Source organism: Petaurus breviceps, unplaced genomic scaffold (assembly GCF_028583685.1).
Source record: "Petaurus breviceps papuanus isolate PSGF00001 unplaced genomic scaffold, PetGlider_PUasm1.0 174, whole genome shotgun sequence".
Lineage (NCBI taxonomy): Eukaryota > Metazoa > Chordata > Mammalia > Diprotodontia > Petauridae > Petaurus > Petaurus breviceps.
Window position 1 is genome coordinate 39,670,202 of NW_027185761.1, and position 18,341 is coordinate 39,688,542.

The 18,341-nt window shown below is 39.4% G+C and overlaps 1 protein-coding gene and 1 long non-coding RNA gene across 3 annotated transcripts in view; one reads left to right on the top strand and one right to left on the bottom strand.

Moving 5' to 3' along the window:
- PDZRN3 (PDZ domain containing ring finger 3) overlaps window positions 1–18,341 on the top strand; it is a 285,242-nt gene that overhangs the window by 174,358 nt on the left and 92,543 nt on the right. The window lies entirely within an intron of this gene.
- LOC138158120 (uncharacterized) overlaps window positions 14,257–18,341 on the bottom strand; it is a 22,039-nt gene continuing 17,954 nt past the window's right edge. Inside the window, exon 3 of the long non-coding RNA XR_011167558.1 lies at window positions 14,257–16,563. This is a non-coding gene — a long non-coding RNA (uncharacterized lncRNA). The remainder of the gene's footprint in view (window positions 16,564–18,341) is intronic.

The window sequence follows — 18,341 nt, forward strand, 5'->3', positions numbered from 1 at the left end:
TTTTGCCACAAATGAAGTTTGGTTTGATAGAAAGTTGTAGACCTGCACATTTTTAATGAAAGCTTCCTTTTGTGACCAATTTTTAAAATGAAAATAGAACACAGGAGCAGGTTTTAATAGTCAATAGTAAATTTACCTTAATATGGAAGTCCTCTGTGGCGTTTGGTGAGCTGAACTCACTTTACCTTTTTAAGTAAATAGGGCAATTATGAGTCTTGAGATGAAACTTAATTATATTTCCTCATTGAAGGGTGCTAATGGCAATTTGCTTGGGAAGGGCCATTCTGTTATATCAGCCTTCCAAGATGTTTGGAATGTGGAGGAGAACCCAACAGCTGGGACCTGGGGTTTCCACCTTCTACCTATTCCATAATGTTCTGCTACATTTGAGCATTTCATTTGGCTATTGGTGGCTTCATCTATTCGATAGAGGAGGTGTTTCCTGAGCATCATAGAATTTGGGCTGGAAGGCATCAAGTTCAATTAACTAGGATTTAGCAAGATCAAGGTGGGAGAAGGATAAAGAAAACAAAGAAGCAAACAAAAAATTTGCTTGAAGGGATATTATTTAAATAAAAGAGTATTTCAAGTGGTCCAGCACTCATTCAGAAACCTCCACATATACTCGAAGAAGGTGGTTGATAGCAAAAAGTTAATGGTCTATGACTGACCTTAAAATAAATAAAAGCATTCAGATCCATTATCTACAGATCTTCATTTAAGCAAGCGTCAGGTCATTTGTTTAAATAGGATGAGAATAAAAATGGCATCCCATATCCTTAGTTTGAAAGGCAATTTTTGATTGGGATGTTATGGAAATCAGCCATTACTTTGTCAATTTCAAACCCTCACTGACCTGGCTTTGTTAGCATTTTGAGGATTTTGACAATTACCTTCATATTCGGGCTTTCTGTTCCTGGACTGAAAGTTATGGGCTTCTTATAATTTGTTTTTCTCGGCCATGATGTAATCATTAAGTGGCCCTAATGAAGATTGAAAGTTTAATAATGGAAAGTGTTACAAATTTCAATTTAATCATTCCTAAATTGATTAGTTACTCTCACCCACATGCCTGGCCATTGAAATGCAGGGAGCTAAAGACACAGTCCATGGAGGTCTGATTTTGATAGATGTGGCTTTGGTGGGGTTGGAATTGAGTTACTGAATTTACTCATCTCGAAAACGATGTTTGCATTGTCTCAGCCACATGTGTTTAGGGCCAGGGGAAGGTCATTAGAAGCTTCAGACTGAGGGCATTTTTGGGTTAAAGTGATTTTGAACAGGCAGCATGGAGGTGAGTCAATTAAAAGGGAAATCACATGATGAGAAGCTCCAGAGAAGCCTGCTCCGGGCCGGTCAGTTGTGAAGTCCCAGAGGCCTATTTAAAATAGTCTGAAGATTCTGTAAGTAAATGTCTACTCTTTGCCTCAGGCCACTTAGCCACAGATAAATGACATGTATAAGGTAAAGCCTATGGGTTTTGTTTTTTTTTTAAGTACCTATAAACAGATTCCAACTGCCAGCTCTAACAAAGCAAAGGTGAAAAGAATGAATTCTGCCACTTTGAGGTAGCTAGCCCGGTGAAGGAATTAACACAAGTGTTTGTCTGGAATACCATCTATTTGTCTGATTTCTGATTAACTGAAACACCTTTCCCTCTGTCTCAGGCTCTGACTTTGTCTCACTCTCTCCCCATTCTCTGCTTATGTTTGTTGCCTCCCCTTCCCCATTTCCCTTTCTCTGATATCCCCAGGGTTGTTCATAAGAACATGATTTAGTCAACTTTCTAATTGATTTCTAAAGCTATTGCCCCCATCCCATCCACCATGTACACTATTTCAGGGATGATGCTCCCGGGGATGGAGGACCAGAATGATGTTTGATATTTTAAATTCTGAGTCAAATTGTTCTACCTGTAAAACCAGATACAATTTCTTCCAGTTCTAGGATTTCCTTGCAGGTACTATTTTAATCTGAGATTGTTGAATTTGGAGCTAGTAACTTTACCTTTAATTTGGACATCCGATCCAATGCTTCATTTTACAAATGGGGAAATTGAGGTATAGAGGAGTAAAGAGGCAGTTCAAAGTTACACACGTGGTGTCAGAGGCAAGATTCCAAACCTTCCAGGTCCAAATGAAGTGCTCTTTCTGCAAGTAAGTATTAAAATTCCCCTATGGTTGGAGTTTTAGTTATACTCTATCCCACTGAATTGTGAGCTCCTTGAAAAGCATATGCTGTCTGTTTCCCTCCCTTCTTCTTTCCCTTCCTTAGCACGTTGCCTGGCATATAGCGGGTCCTTTATAAAAGCTTGTTGGCTTATTGCCTGTAGTTAGCACAAACGATTGTTATCCAGATCACCAGGAAGTAATCAAGCACCTTCTGTATGTGGTAGGTACTTGAGACAGAAAAACTAATATGAAATAGCCCTACCCTCAGGAAGCATATTGTCTATTTTATTCTAGAACTACTGGAAAATGACTTTGACTGAGCCCAAGTAAGATTATAGCCACATTGGAAATGGGGAAGGGAAGGCACATAAGAATTGGACCAATGGAAGTGTTGGGGGCCCCAGTCTTAATTGCTAAAACTGGGCAAATTTTGAGCCAACTGGCAACTGAAATTCTTTCATCTAACGCCCTGGCAGTAAACTAAAAGATGCATGTCTGTGACGTGCGCCATGACAGACAGTTGGGAAGTTTGGGTTCTCCTTTCACTTGTAGATAAATGTTATTCTCTAATACTAACTAGCATTTATATAACATTGTGAGGTTTGCAAATATCAACTCATTTCATCCTTTCAACAACTCCAGAAGGACACTACTATTATTATCCCCATTTTGCAGGTGAGGAAACTGAGGCAAACAGAGGTGAGGTGATTCTCCCTGAGGCCAGCTTTGAACCCAGTCTTCCTAACTCCCAGCCAGTGCTCTGTGCACTCTAGGGCCCCCTAGTGGCTTTTAGAATATTAGCAGCTCTTAATTGCCCTGTAAAGTAGTTGATGAGTTTATTTAATAACTCCATCCTTGAAGATACACAGATATTGAATGAAAGAAATGAGGCGAGAAAGTCTCTTAGTGCTGGATTCAATCAGAGGGCCTGGGTTCAAATCCTGGCTCTATTTTTTACCAATATAACCTCAGGGAAGTCATTTTACTTTGCTGCATTCTAGGTCATTTGTCTGTAAAATGAGAGGATTAGACAAGATGATCCCTTGGTCCCCATTAGCTCTAAATGCATAGTTTCACTTAAAAATAGCAATAGGTCAGCAGGGTGGCGCAGTGAATAGAGAACTGGACCTGGAGTCAGAAGTATCAGAGTTCAAATGCAGCCTCAGACACGTACTAGCTGTGTAACCCTGGGCAAATCACTTAACCCCAGTTGCCTCCCCCCAAAAACAGAAGCAACAGCAAAACTAAGGTTTCTAGAGGGTTGTAAGCTCGAGTCTCCAAATGATTTGGCAACCAAAAGATCTAATACAATCTTAGACTATACTTTCTAGAAACAAGAGGGATAAAGGAGAACATTTGTAGGCAACTTCTTTTAGAAAAGACCGTAGTAACCTCAAATGCCAGGATGACACAGGCATCTGGAAACCTGTCAAATCTCTCTGATTGAAGGAAGTGGGAATGTGTAGACTAGAGAAGAGAAATGACCATCTACACCCATTTCAGAGGTTGTTGTAGAGAAGAGGGTTTTAAAATACTGTTTGTCCCCAAAAGGTAGAACAAAGATCAACGGGTGAAAGTTCTAAGGAGGCAATTTCAACTCAACATAAGAAAAAAAAATCCTTACCAGTTATGTCCAAAAATGGAACGGTCGCTTCAAGTGAAAATGGAATGATCCGACTTCAGCTTTGGGTGGGATTGGACAAGATGACTCCCCCAATTTCCTTCCCAATCTAAATAACTATCCTTTGATACCAAAAAAAAAAAATTCACATGGAAACCTTTGCTTTAAAAAAAAAAGTAATCAGTCCATCTTTCATAAAAGTGTTGCCATGTAAATAGCACTTTGTATTTTATTTCTGTCCTGTGAACACTATTTTAATCAGAAGTAATATTTTCTAATCCTGTAAAAACCTCGTTGCTTAAATCAATAAACGTTTGATGAATATGTAGCCCTAGGATAGAATGTGGACTGATAAATGATAATTGTGGGAGTACCTGGCAGCCAGGCCCACGCTTTTATGCAATTAAATGGCTAAAGCTTTCAGGCAGCAGCCCCGCGTTTAATGATAATTGTACAAGGGGTGCACAGCTTTAGTAAAATTTGCTGTGGCCAGATAAGATGGAGACTTTGGCCCCAACTATATTAAACCATCACACAAAAAAGAAATCACTCCCGCCATCAGGCATTGTGTGATCTTTTTCTGTCACTCTCAGTGAAATTGAATAATGCTATCTCTGAAATACCGAAGGACCGGGCGGCATTGGTAAGATTGCATTCTGTTATTAAACAGCCAGATTCATTAAAAAAAGAAAATAGACCCTCAGAGTAGATTCAGTTTGTGTTGGCCTTCTATGCAAATTCCTATGAAAATGACAGGGGGAGGTTTTAGGTGCTCTTTTAATTATAAGATGCCACTAATAGGAAGCAACTGCTCTCTGCTGCCAAGAAGCAGTGTTTTCAGAATAGGGGATGCAGTGTTGGGTTTGGATTGGTTCTTATGAATTATATAGACAAGTCACCTGACCTCAAGGAGCCTCAGTTTCCGCATCTGTAAAATGAGGGATTAGATGACCTTCCATCTCAAAATCTGTGAATCTATAATCCACAGACGGAGAGATGATAATAATAACAGAGCTGTTAGAAGGCCTAAATGTATGGAAAGTGCTTTTAAACCCTAAATGTAAGCAGTTAACCTCATAGGGTTGTGATGAAAATGAAATGAACCCACAAATGTAAAGCATTTTGCAAAACCTTGTCTTCCTATGTTATCATCCTATGAGGAGGAAACAGAGGGATGGAAGGGGAGAATATAAGAAACACCATTCAAGAGAACAAGACATGGGAAAGCAGGCAGCCAAATAAGCTAGGGAATAATCTCGCCTGGAGATACATGGGCCTTTGTGCGCGTCTGTGTGTTTGTGTCCGTGATCGCCCCAAAACCAAATATTGGCTTCCAGCCTGGCATTCAGTTCACCAGAACAGATTCCAGGAGATTGTCTCTCCCAGGCACCTGGAGGAATGGCAGTGCAGCTCACTTCTCCGTGAAAATGAGGACTTCACCAGCCTCAGACTTTATTCCTAGTGTCTGCTACTTACAAGCTCTTCATTTGTCTCATCCACTTATTGCTCTAGATTCCAGACCTTTACGTTAGTCTCTTTTCCAAATGCCATCTCAACAGCTGAGGTCAAATAGAACACTCCTCAGATGGCAACAGGAGAGAGTAGTAGAATGTGTGCAGAGGGTCACAATAATTTCTTAGAGATCCATTTTTTCTCTGTTTCCTGGTAGATGTAGCCAGGTTTTGCTAATCAAGTTTGAAAAGACAGGCTCATTTGGATAGTCTTCAGAAAAAGGAAGAGATTTTCTTTCTTGGAGACCCCAAATATAGTTCTGCACGGAAGATATGACACAAAGACTCCATTGTATATTAGAAAGAGCTCTGGTGTATGAGAAGATCAGTATTCGAATTCTGACCCTGATGTTGACTGTGTGACCTCGGGACAATCACTTACTCTCCCTGGTCTCAGTTTCCACATCTATAAAAGGAGGTGTTTGAACTAGTTGTCTAAGACTTCCTTCCAGTTTTGGAACCATGATCCTTCTACATTGTGAACCTTAGTTTCTTCTTTTACAAAATGAGAGAGTTGGGCCAGATGGGCTTTAAGGTTCTTTCTTACCCCAAACCTGTGATTTTCTAATCTTTTCATCTGTAGGGTTCTATGATTAAGAAAATAAACACACAGGATTTACTTCTGAGTAAGGATGGGAACAGGTGCCAGGAAGGAGGCTGTTGATAAAAAAAAAAACACCTTGTGAACAATTTGTTTAAGGGAGACAGTTTGAAGGTTTTTTAACTCATCTCCTTATCACAAGGAGATGAGTCTTTTTGGTCTGGACAGCATGGGGGCCAGATGAAAAGGTGCCGTCTTTGTTCCCCTTTCTGTGGAACATATTTCTGAACCTGTTTTCAGATTCCTTTTCTCAGCTCACTGCGTGTTCCCCAAACACACACTCAAGACAGGAAGGAGTCTTTCTAGGCAGGGCTCTCTGTTTCCAGCCTTGGGTATGATCAAACACTACCACATCCAAGGTGAGGTTTTTGTGACATTTTTATCTTGCCATCTCAGTGTGGCATCTACTGCCGTGTTTCATACCTTTTGTTGTTTTTAATTGGTTGTTCGTATGGCCACGTTATTTTATAGCTCCTTTAAAAAAAAACTCCAGAGACCTTTTCATCTCTTTTGTGACAATGAAGTATTCCCTTCTTGCAGTAACCGAGGTTAGCTGGGGAGGAAAGAAGAGGGAGTCTGGTTATTTCAGAAAAGGATGCCATATGCCAAATTTGTAAAAATCTTGTTAACATTGTGTTTTCTTCACAAGAGAATTACCCTCTAGTAGGGGAGAATGGAACTGCCAATTATAGCAGGACCCTGCTGTGAATAAACAGGAGCACTATTCCCAGGCATCAGGCCGTAAGTCCAGCCAGAACCCTCCACTGCCTTACCCTTCCAGTACCTGAGACACGAAGCTCCAAAGTGAAGCATAATTAGCTTGAATGACACTTTAGAACATCTCCTTTTTCAAATATTCTCATAAAGTGGAACTATTGGAGAACTGGGGCAGGAGCATTATGGTAGAATGTATAACTCAAGTACCCAAAGGGCTAGGATTTGCTTAAGATGTCAGTGAATATTGCAGGACACAAGCAAGTGAATTTCCACAGGGATGATCAGTAGAAACTTTTACTATCTCAGGCTTTTATTGTTTAAAAGATACAACTCCATCCTTAGAGCTAATAGTCTTTAAAACTGGGGCTGGGCAGGGGGTAATGCCCAGCCAGAAGTAGCCTCCCTCTCTTCAGAAATTCAGAGCTCTGTTTAATCTCTCATTCATTGTCCTTCCACATTCTGCCCCATATCCTAGTTATTAGCCTATGTTACATGTTTTATATCCTCAATTAGAAAGTAAAGTCCAACAGGACAGAGGCAGGGTCTTTCTATCTTCCATAGTGCCTTGCAAATTATAGGCTTCCAGTAAACCTATTGATGATTTTGAATGAATGAATGAATGACTTGCTGATAATCCTCTGGGTAGAGTTTTTTCACCATTAAAATCATTCCTTCTAACACACACAATATAGGACATTGACCTCATGTTCTTAATTTTGCTTTGCCTAATTCCCAGTTAGGGCTTCTTTAATCACACAAGTAGACATGTACTTCACTTTACAAACTCATTTTGTTACTAAATGGTTGTTAATTGACTCCAGCTTCCTATGAAATTTTCCAGATTTTTGATTGGGAAAGCTTGCAGACTGGATTAACATTCAAGGTCTGGCAGCTCCCTTCATATAGCAGAATACATCTAGAAGTGTACCAGAAACTCCATCATTTGTTCCTCAGGCTCTTTATGCCCACTTTTGCAGTCCCCTTCAGCAAGTGAGCTTCTAGACCTTGAAGGTTGATCCAGTTCATTTTAAAGGGCCAATATGATGTCTATTTAATGGTACCAAAATTAATTTTGTAATGGTACTGAAATTAATTTTGCCTTTTTTCCTCAGGCCAGATTGCCATTTGAATTTGTCTGACACTGATAATTCTGCCATTCAACTGAAAGCTTTCCATATTGAAAATATTAACACAGAGCAGAGTGGAGTTGTAAAGAGATCCCTATTGACATTTGGCTTTTTATACCATTGAAGGGCTATGTGCCCTTCAGTTTACATTCCCCCAGCTTACGTTCAAACAAAAATGATGTACAGTATTGATGCAAAGCATGAAGGATGGGCTCTAATTTTTTTCCCCGTTAATGAATATTGAAGAAATGAGTAGGATATTTCAGGATTCAGAATAGATGAGATCCTGTGTATTTATTTTCTTCATTACTCTAGCCACAATGGCACCCAAGAGTACCTCGGAGATGACAACCAGGCAATTAAAGACAAATGTGTCCAGCTCTGGCCCTGCTGAACTGAATCATGACCCTTCCTTTGGCAGCCCCACGCCTGAACTCCCGTCCTGGGGGAAGCTCTGGGTCGGGGCAGGAGGGAGTTGCTGATTGTCAAGATGTGGACATTTTAGTGCTTGTGTGACATGTCTGTGATAGAAGTCATTCAATGGGAACGGAGCTCTTATTTTCACCCCATTGAAATAGTTCGATATCATCAATGCATCATTTCAAAAGGGAAAGGGGTAAGAAACAAATCACCTGGATGCCACATTCCATATTTCAGTCACATATTCTTAGAAACATCTTACTTTTCACTGCAACAGAATTACACACACACACACACACACACACACACACACACGTACGCACATACACTCATACAACACAAATGATAAATATGGTAAATTATCCATTTTGAATATAAACAGCTGTGTGTGTGATCGCCTAGAGCACCAGGGAGATGAGCTGCACCAGTATAGATTTGGGGGGATACAATTTATTCAATTAAAATATGAAATGTGCCTGAAAGATTCATTTTAGGATAGTATGGTCTCCTAATTCATCCTATCCTTTCTTACTGCTGCTGAATCTCTCCTCTTAGTATACCAAATGTCTGCTATTGCTAAAAGAAGTGAATTGTTTTATTCTTTAATAAAATTTGTGCTTAAGTCTTCAAAAACAATAGACAGTAGAAGTAGAACACTATGGGGATGTAACGCTCTAAGACTCAGCTGATAGAATCATTTTCTTGAACTGACTTTTCCTTTATTATATTGGAAAGTCAAGGTATCATAAAAATAAAAGATGTCAAAGAAACTTTTAAAAAAGATAATCATAGATGAGAATTAGAATACAGAAGAAAAGAAAAAAAACCAAGTATACATATACTCACATAAACCCAGCAGAAGCCTAAATAATGGCCTAGCATTTTCCCCCTGGAGTACCTCTTTTCATTGTGATAAATTGTATGGTTTAAAATTTTAACAATTTGCTGACAGGACAGACCTGGCTCTTGCGTCTGAGTGGATTCATCTTGAGACACATCGCACCAACTGTAATGAATAGCAGTGGATATATGAATGCAGACGTTCACATATGATCCATAGGAAGGTCTAGGTGTAATTAATTTACCAGAACAGATTATTGCTAATTCACTTCTTTGCTCTTGGTCTATTTCTCGCTATACCTAAGAAATTCATTTGCTAGGAGAATTTATATAGCATTAAGTAAGTATTCTCATCATGGCTGCTCATTTCATAAAAATACGTTGTGGCAACATAAATGAACACCTCTTCAGAATTGATAAAATTGCCTCTCAAGTCCAAGGTGCCAGAGAGGAAAAAGGAAAATAAGATGAGAGGTATTTGTTGGATGTCTACTAAGTTTTGTGTTGAAGATTAAAAGGAACCTAAAAAAAAAAAACCATCCAAGACGTAGTCTGTCAATCAAATAGAAAAAGTGTCATTTCCAATGGGCCGTTAAGAAGCCTAAGGTTATTGGACCTCAGACAGTTGGTCCCAATTATTTCAGTCATCTTAATGGCCCAGTCATATCAGCAGCTCACTGATCCAGGCAGCCACTCAACATTTGGCCCAAAGGGTAATCAAAACTGCCAGTTCCCCATGTAGACACAACCCACGATAGGGGTGCTGAGAAAAGTACCCTCCATTTGCCCAAGAATAGTGTCAAATGCCATTGAAATTTAGCTTGGTGGTACCAGACCATATCGTCTTCATACTAGCTAATAAAACTTAAGATCCTTCAACCTACTAGAGCCTTATTTAATGCAACTCATGCTGTGCTTCAGCCCAAGCTGAACTGTTGTTTGTTCCCGTCTTTGTGTACTGCCAGAGGGCACATGCTGTGGTAAAGGAATATGGGATTTGTATTCTGAGGACCTGGCTTTGCACCTTGGTTCCACTACTTATGACCTGGGGTGAGCTCAGTCAAGCCAGTTTGTTTCTCTGGGAATTGGCTTCCTGTTCAGCTGAATAAAGCAATTCAAGTACATAAGGGGGCCCCAAATTTTGTATCCCCTCTCTCTCATGTCATTGCCCCAGTCCTTGAATGGGCTCCCGAAAGCATCTCTTAAAGCCCTTCCTTTACTCAAGGCCCAACTCAAGTATCTCAGGTGTAAACCTCGGAGGTGGGTGCTCTTACTATCCCCATTTTAAAGATGGGGAAACTGAGGCTGACAGGTTGTAATTTGTCCAGGGTCATTCTGCTAGTAAGTGTATGAGGTAGGATTTGAACTCATGTCTTTTTTGATTCCATGGCCAACTCCCTATCCACTGGGCTTCCTAGCTCCCTGGTGCTAGTGTTTTACTTACTAGATGCTTCTTGTGAAGCTACCCTCCATGGGTATTTCTTAATCACAAGATGAAGGATAAATTCGCAGCGTCAATTATCCTTGTTAGCCAATAAGTTTATTCCTACTAAGTTCATGACTTTGAAAATAGCCATTTTGTTACATGGCATCTTTGGAATCCCGTAAACTTTAAATGATAGCATTGTTTTTATAATAAATGTTGGTTGACTTTGTAGGATCACAGAAATGGAGCAGGAAAGAACCTGAGAGGTCCTCTAGTCCCACCCCCTCATTTTACAGATGAGGAAACTGAGTCCCAGGGACATTATGTGACTTGCCCAAGGTCATATAGGTTCTAAGCATCCGAGATGGGATTTGAACCTAGGTCCTTTGACCCCAGAGCAGTGTTCTTTGTGCTGCACTATGCCACAGAGGTACATAGCAAGAGGCAGCCAGGAATGGTGGGCTAAGTTCTGAACCTGGAATTCAGAAGACTTGGGCTCAGTTCTTCCTTCGACATTTACCACCACTATAACCATATAAATTACTTCATATCTCTGAGTCTTAGGCAACTCTCTGAAACTGAGTTAAAGAGGGATTGAGATCTGCTAAAATCACAGGGCCTTGATGTATAAGCCATAAATATATACGTGCTTTGGAAACTACTATTACTATATCCCCTACTCCAAGGTCAGTCAGCGTATCTTAAAATTGCAAGAGGGCATAAGAATCAAGCCTTTAACATAACTGATCACAATAATGCCCAACTATTAGTGAATATCACAGAATTGGGAGAGACCATTGAGTCCCACAGCTGACAAGCCTATCACCTCTCCAACACCCCCGAAGGTCATGCAATCATCCCTTGCAGACATCCAATGGGTAGGAACCCATCATCTCTCAGTGTCCCATCATTCTAGTTTAGAGAGTTCTTCTCATTAGAAAACTTTTTTTCTTGCATCATTCAGTCGGTCAGCTAGCATTTATTCAGCACCTACTACATGCCAGGCCCTGTGCTAAGCTCTGAGGATACAAAGAAGGACAGAAGAAAGTCCCTTCCCTTAAGGAGGTTAATCTAATGTAGCTGACGATGTAATTCATCCAGCTGAAATCGGTCCCTCTGGCGCTTCCTTTTCCACTTCCTGGGGCCAAGCGGAGTAAACACAGCCGCTCCTTCTCCTGAAGCCATCCTTAAGTCTACGAACTGAAATGTTCCCATTTCAGACCAAACAGAATCATTTCCTTCATCACCCAGGCTACTTTCTTCTCAGTGGTCTCAAGCTTATCAACATCTTTCTTAAAATAGAGTGCTTGAATTGATTTCAGTGCTACTAATGTGCACCAAGCAGGCGGAGGATGGTGGGACTCTCACCTTTCTTATTCAAGACACCAGACCTTCTTTTAAATTTAGTCTAAAATCACATTTGCTTTTCTGGATGCCCCGTTGTACTCGTTGAGTCTGCAGTATGCTATAACCCCTAGATCCTTCTCAAAGTGGCCCTCTCTAATAGTGATAAAATGAATCAAAGTATAGGATATCACAGTCTTGCCTCTTAAATGTAATCTTACATTTCAGACAGCTAGGCAACTCGAGCACTAAGCCTGGGGTCAGAAAAACCTAAATTCAAATTCAGCCTCCTGTTCTTACTACCTCAGTCATCTTGGGCAAGTCACATAACCTCTGTCTACTCAGTTTCCACTACTGTAAAATGAGAATAGTAATGGCACCTACCTCAGGGTTGTTGTGAGACTCAAAGGAGATGATAGTTGTAAAAGTGCTTATCACTGTTCTTCGCATATGGTAGATGCTTTGTAAATGGTTATACCCTTTTCTCTTCCCTTAGAATCAGTCCATAATTCTGACCTAGCAAGACATATTATGGAGGTAAAATCTGATTTTGTCACCTAACATGGTAACCATCCTCTCCTAGCTTTGTACCACCTGAACATGGAATTACTTTATTGATGTCTTTGATAAGAATGTTATCAGGATCAGGTAACCCTTCATTTATTCAGATAGCATCATTAGGCAAGAGGGGTACCATTATTCCATTGAGCCTTGAGAATCATCATCTTTAACATCCTTCCAATCTGAAAAATAACCATTAGATATTTAAATGTAGTAGTGACTGTTGAAGCAAATCAAGGGGGTAGAGGGAGGAGGAGAGCAATGCTTTATTTTTTTCCTGCCACAAATTAATCAAAATTTAATTTAACTTATTCCTAAATCATTCCTTCAAACAACAACAAAAAATTCATCTTGGTTGCATCTTGACATGTAAGGTTATGATGTCTGCCAAAGAACTCAAGATCTCCTAAGAATGGCAAGGCTCCGTCGTAATTCAACAAGCATTTTTTAAGTGCCTGCTGTGGCCGAGCACAAAAGTGCAAAAGCCAAAGCCAGATAGTCCCTTCCCTTGGGAAGTTTTTATTTTACCTGGTAGGAGAGTGAAAGTGCAAATAGCTCCTTGGTCATCTCTAAACAAGTCTCCCGATGTGAACCCAGTAATTATAAGACTGAACAGGAGAATATCTCCCTGGTGCCAAGAACCAGACACACCAGACATGCTATTTAATTATTATTGTTAGTCTCATCATTATCATTGAGAATTAGTAACTTATACAGTGCCCTAAGGTTTGTAAGTCACTTTCCTCCCAACAACCCTGTGAAATAAATAACTCTCATTATTAGCTTATCTGTTTTAGAGATTGAGAAACCCAGGGCTCCAGGAGAAGTGTCTTACCCAAGACCACATAGTAATCAGCAGTCAAGTTTCAGGTGTGGGTCCTCTACCCTCAAATCCATTTTCTTTCCACTGAGGAAGCACTACAAAAAATACCATTACCCATCTAGAATATATAGACACTCTTTAAGCTGTTTAGTTGCCATGGGAGTGAAGACTCAAATTCAAATTGTCACCAGAATGTGAAGCATTTCTCCCAAGTGGTAAATAATTCCATTTTTCCATCCATCATCATTCTAAAGAAAACTCCGAAGAAACAAGCAATTATTTATGCAAGTCTTGCGCTCCCTCTGCTGGTTCTGTAATTAACTAATAAGCACCATTGCCATAATTATGATGATGTCATTGATTATTTCTGTACAGACATGAAAATACCCTCACCAGCATGCTAAGTTCAAGCTGCAACATGAAATGAATTTGAAGGAAGCAAAGAGAGAGAGAGAGAGAGAGAGAGAGAGAGAGAGAGAGAGAGAGAGATACAAGATTGAATAAGAAAATTTTGGCTCCAACTCTTCAAAATTTTTGTGCCAAAACTCAGTGGCTGTTTGGGTCATTCGCTTGAGATACTGTAAGGGGAAAAAGTCAATTGCCACTTTTTCACCTTTGAGCAACTTCCAGTGTTTGCAAAAGATTTTACAACTCCTGGTTTGAAACCGTTTTTCTTATGATATCTGTTTAACAAGTGAAGAAGCTTGCTCAGAAATGAGGACTGACGATCTACAAAACCTTAACAAATCAGAGTTAAGCACAACTTCTTATTTGCTAACAAAGCAATCAGTGTAATTTTAACATTTCTAAAGCATTTTGAATTTTCAAAATGCTTTCCATGTAGTATTGTCTCCTTTACCTTCTTTTGTAGATAACAAATTTTAATGTAATAATTTTGTATAATATATACATATATGTATATAGTATACTGTATATATAATATATACGTGTGTTTTGTATGTATGCTATATATACATATCATATACTTATGTGTATATGATATGCAGTTATTTGTACAATATACATGTGATTAACCTAATTGTAAACTGAACAGTTTAAAGAGTGTCCATATAACCTAGGTTATATAATACTACTTTTACTTTTTAGTTTTTCCTCAGTGGAAGGAACAATGGGTTTAGAGGCAGAGAACCCACATTTGGTTCCTGACTGCTAATTACTGTGTGGTCTTGGGTGAGATAGTTAATGCTCTTAAAGCCCTCAGTTTCTCAGTCTAAAACAGATCTATAAAACATATAAGCTAAAAGTATCTTCATTACCCCTTAGCATTATGGGATTTGTAGTCTAGCCATGTTGTGGTATAAATTCAGTTAGCTGTTGATGTTATATGAGCACAGGATTCACTCCAATGGTTATCCATAGAGAATTTTTCATCTTAGGCTGCTTATCTCTGTCAGCTAATAAATTTCCAGATTCCTCTCTGCACCATTTAGTGTGAGCTAAGAGAATATAAATTAATTTTAATATTAACTTAAGCAAACTAGAATTGGGAAGGGGATGCTGATACAACTGTACTCTCACATGCAGTGAATTCCAAAGCTAAACAGAAATGACTTCAGGGTTAAGCACACAATGGGCCCTCCATTCACAAGTCCAGTTGAAATTATAGCTAAAAGCACACTGATGTTCACATTTCAACCCTGCTGATGTGAAAATATTGACCTGTACTGCCCAGAACAGGAACTTCATTTAAATATCTCGTGAAAACATATTAGGGACTTTGAATTAGGTGTCATGAACACTATTGTTGGATATAATAATAGACACTGAGTTAAATTCCAGATTACAAATTTATTGTCAGCATAAATAGCCATTCTTCATTGGTTAGGACATGGATACATTCTCTTGTACAAATTATTTTAAATTTCATTTTACCAAATTAATTTCTTCGGGAAATCCGTTTGTTTTTCAGAGAATAGCTTTCATTACAGCATCCAGACTGTGAAACTCAATGCCTTAATAAAACATATGATATTTGTAAGCATTATTACAGAACTGCATTTTTTATATTTGTAATTCTTATTTCCACACTGTGTTTCAAGAGTCCTCTTAATAGTGTATTCATTCTTGGAACTGCACACAAGAAAATACTATGCTGTCCTTACTGGTCTCTAATATTGGGATTCTCTTTTTCTTCCATTTATTCATTTCCCAAATGTCAGTTTCTCATAGCCCTTCCTGTGTCATTTATCATTGTACAAATGTCAGATATGAGGCAGGATAACATGAATGTTTGACAACTGTCTAATAAATTATGCAGAAGGAAAAGTTGAGGACAATCACAGCTGACTTTTAAAAAATAAAACTGGTTTGTGGCTTATTCAAGGATTTCCCCTAGAAAACATTCAGAATAACTTAACTAAATGTTGGTTGAATGAATTAATGAGTGAGTGAATGAGTGAAGGATTGTGTAGCTTATGTGTAATAAGTTAAGGATTAATCTTAAAATGAGTCAGGTCTACTGAACTGATTTTTGGTAGTCTTCACAGTTCAGGGAAATCTAATTTAAGCAACAAATCCTTTCCCTAGTACTTGTTTTCCTCTGTTTAAAAATTTGCTGTGGCTCCCAGGTGCCTCCTGAATAAAAATTAAACCCTTGGCTTTCCAGGTGTTTTCTACTCTGGCTCCTGTCTACTTATAAATGTGATTTTGTTCCCCTTGTGGACCTCTGTGCTGACCAGCCGAGACAGTCCTACTATTTCTTAAATGTTCTCAAGTAGAATGTAAGCTTCAGAAGGGTCCAGCACCAGACACACTACCTGGGGCACACATTAGGTGCTTAAGAAGCATGTGTTGAATTGGATGGACTCTGTCAACTTTGTGACTTTGAATAGACTTTCCCCACTCTCTGTGCCTAATGCCTGAAGTAGCCTCTTCTCTTTATGGACCACTTCTTAGAAACCTTGAGCTTTCTTCAATGCTCAGTGGAAAACATTTTTTTTTTGCTTTTTTTTGGAGGGGTAAGGTAGGGCAGTTGGGGTTAAATAACTTGCCCAAGGTCACACGGCTAGTTTTGTGTTGTGTCTGAGACCTCATTTGAACTCAGGTCCTCCTGACTCCAGGGCCGGTGCTCTATTCACTGCGCCACCTAACCACTCTGGAAAACCCTTTTTTGTTAGCGCTCCTCACTTGTTAGCGCTCCCTCCCTTCTCAAATTGTGTTATATGTACAGCACACATCTACTTTATGTGTTGTACCTCTCACTAGATTTTGGAGTTCAAATCCTGCCTCTGATCCTATCTGGCTGTGTGACATTGAGCAAGTCAACGCCCAGAGCAACTCTGTGAGACTGTAAATTGCATAGCAGATCTGCATTGGTAGCGAGGGTGTTCACACCAGGAATTCCTTATGCCAATGAAATCACAAAAGCAGGCCTCTCCTCTCTGGAAAATAAAAACAGAAACACACTCCCAGTTAAATATAATCTCCGAAGACGGGGCCTGTTTTTGTTGTTACTGTTTCTTTGTATTCTCAGTACCTATTACATTATTTTTTTTTGGAGGGGGAGGGTAGGGCAATTGGGGTTAAGTGACTTGCCCAAGGTCACATGGTTAGTAAGTGTTAAGTGTCTGAGGCCAGATTTGAATTCAGGGCCTCCTGATTCCAGGGCCCATCCTCTATTCATTGCACCACCTAAGCCGCCCCTTACCTATTACATTATGCCCATGTTTTTGTTGTTCGGTTATTTTTCAGTTTTGTCTGATTCTTTTTTACTTTATTCAGGGTTTTCTTGACAAAGATACTAGAATAGTTTGCCATTTCCTTCTCCAGCTCATTTCACAGATGAGGAAACTGAAGCAAACAGGGTTAAGTGACCTGCCCAAGGTCACACAAGTAGGAAGTGTCTGAGGCCAGATTTAAACCCTGGAAGATGAGTCTTCCTGACTCCAGGCCCAGCACTTTATCTGAAGTAGCTGTCTTATGTCCATGCAGAAGGGGTTTCTTGAATTCAATTAGATTGAAATCACTGTTCCAGGTATGTGGCAGTATATCGGAGGGTGTGTATTTATCATCAGACTGACTGTAGCCATTTGGGGAAAATAACTCTGTCCTGTACCAGTTCAGTGTCCTCCCCTTCCCAAGCAAAAAATAATAATAATAAGTTACCTTCTGTAGGTGAAGATTTCATTCCTGACCTCCAAAGCATTGATTTTGGTTTACCCCAGGAATAGTGACGGGCTCGCACTAAGATACTATCTCTTCTAAGGGTCAGGTGTAGGACCATCAAATTGTTCTGGATGTGAGAGTCACTGTCTTCTGTGAGCTCACTCTCAGATCCTAGGCCTACTCTATTCCATAGAAACTAACTGGTCCAATTAATAATGTGGGGATTCCATTTTTGCCTCTGATATTGGAGTTCTTTGTTTTTTGTCTTTTCCTTTTCTAACTCTTACCAGAATTATTTTATACAAAACCTCACAATAATTCCTAGTCAAATAGACATTTTGACGTTCATTTTTCCTTTTCAGTTGTGTGTGTGTGTGTATGTGGTGCATGCTGTTATATTTGTCTCCTGGACTTACAAGAGAAAACCCAACCAAATACAAGAACTGAGTAGATCACTGACCTTACAGTGAGAAAAGAAATGGGTTACTCAAGCCCTAGTTTTCTAATCTGTCAGCTAGGGAACAATAATATCCATGTGTCCTACTTCAGAGAGTAGTTGTGAGGAAAATACTTTATTAATCTTAAAACACTATTAAATGTGAACTATATAATATGAATTATAAATACACTTCTTCCTATCATTACATTATGTGTTCTATCTGGCCCATGTCAGCACTGATCAAATTTATAGCTTAAGAAAAAGTAATGCAGTGACATAAATGAACAGGTGTTCTTCTGAGGACAAAAATATTTGAACCAAAAAGCATTTGGCCCAGTTGCTGGCAACTCTACTGCCCTTTGAAACCAATTTTCTATTGGCATTTGTTTCCCATTTATTTACTCTCTTTGGTGACCCTGTTTGGCACATCATTCCACCATGACCAAAGTGACAGACCCTGGTCTCTGTTGGATTAATCAGTGTGTTCTTTGATCCATAACATATGCTCCCCATAGACATTTAGAGTCAACATATTCCACATTTGTGGTCTTGGCAGCTAAGTGTTGTTAACCTGGCTGAGCGACGGTTTATCCATTTGCATCAAAACTCTTCCCC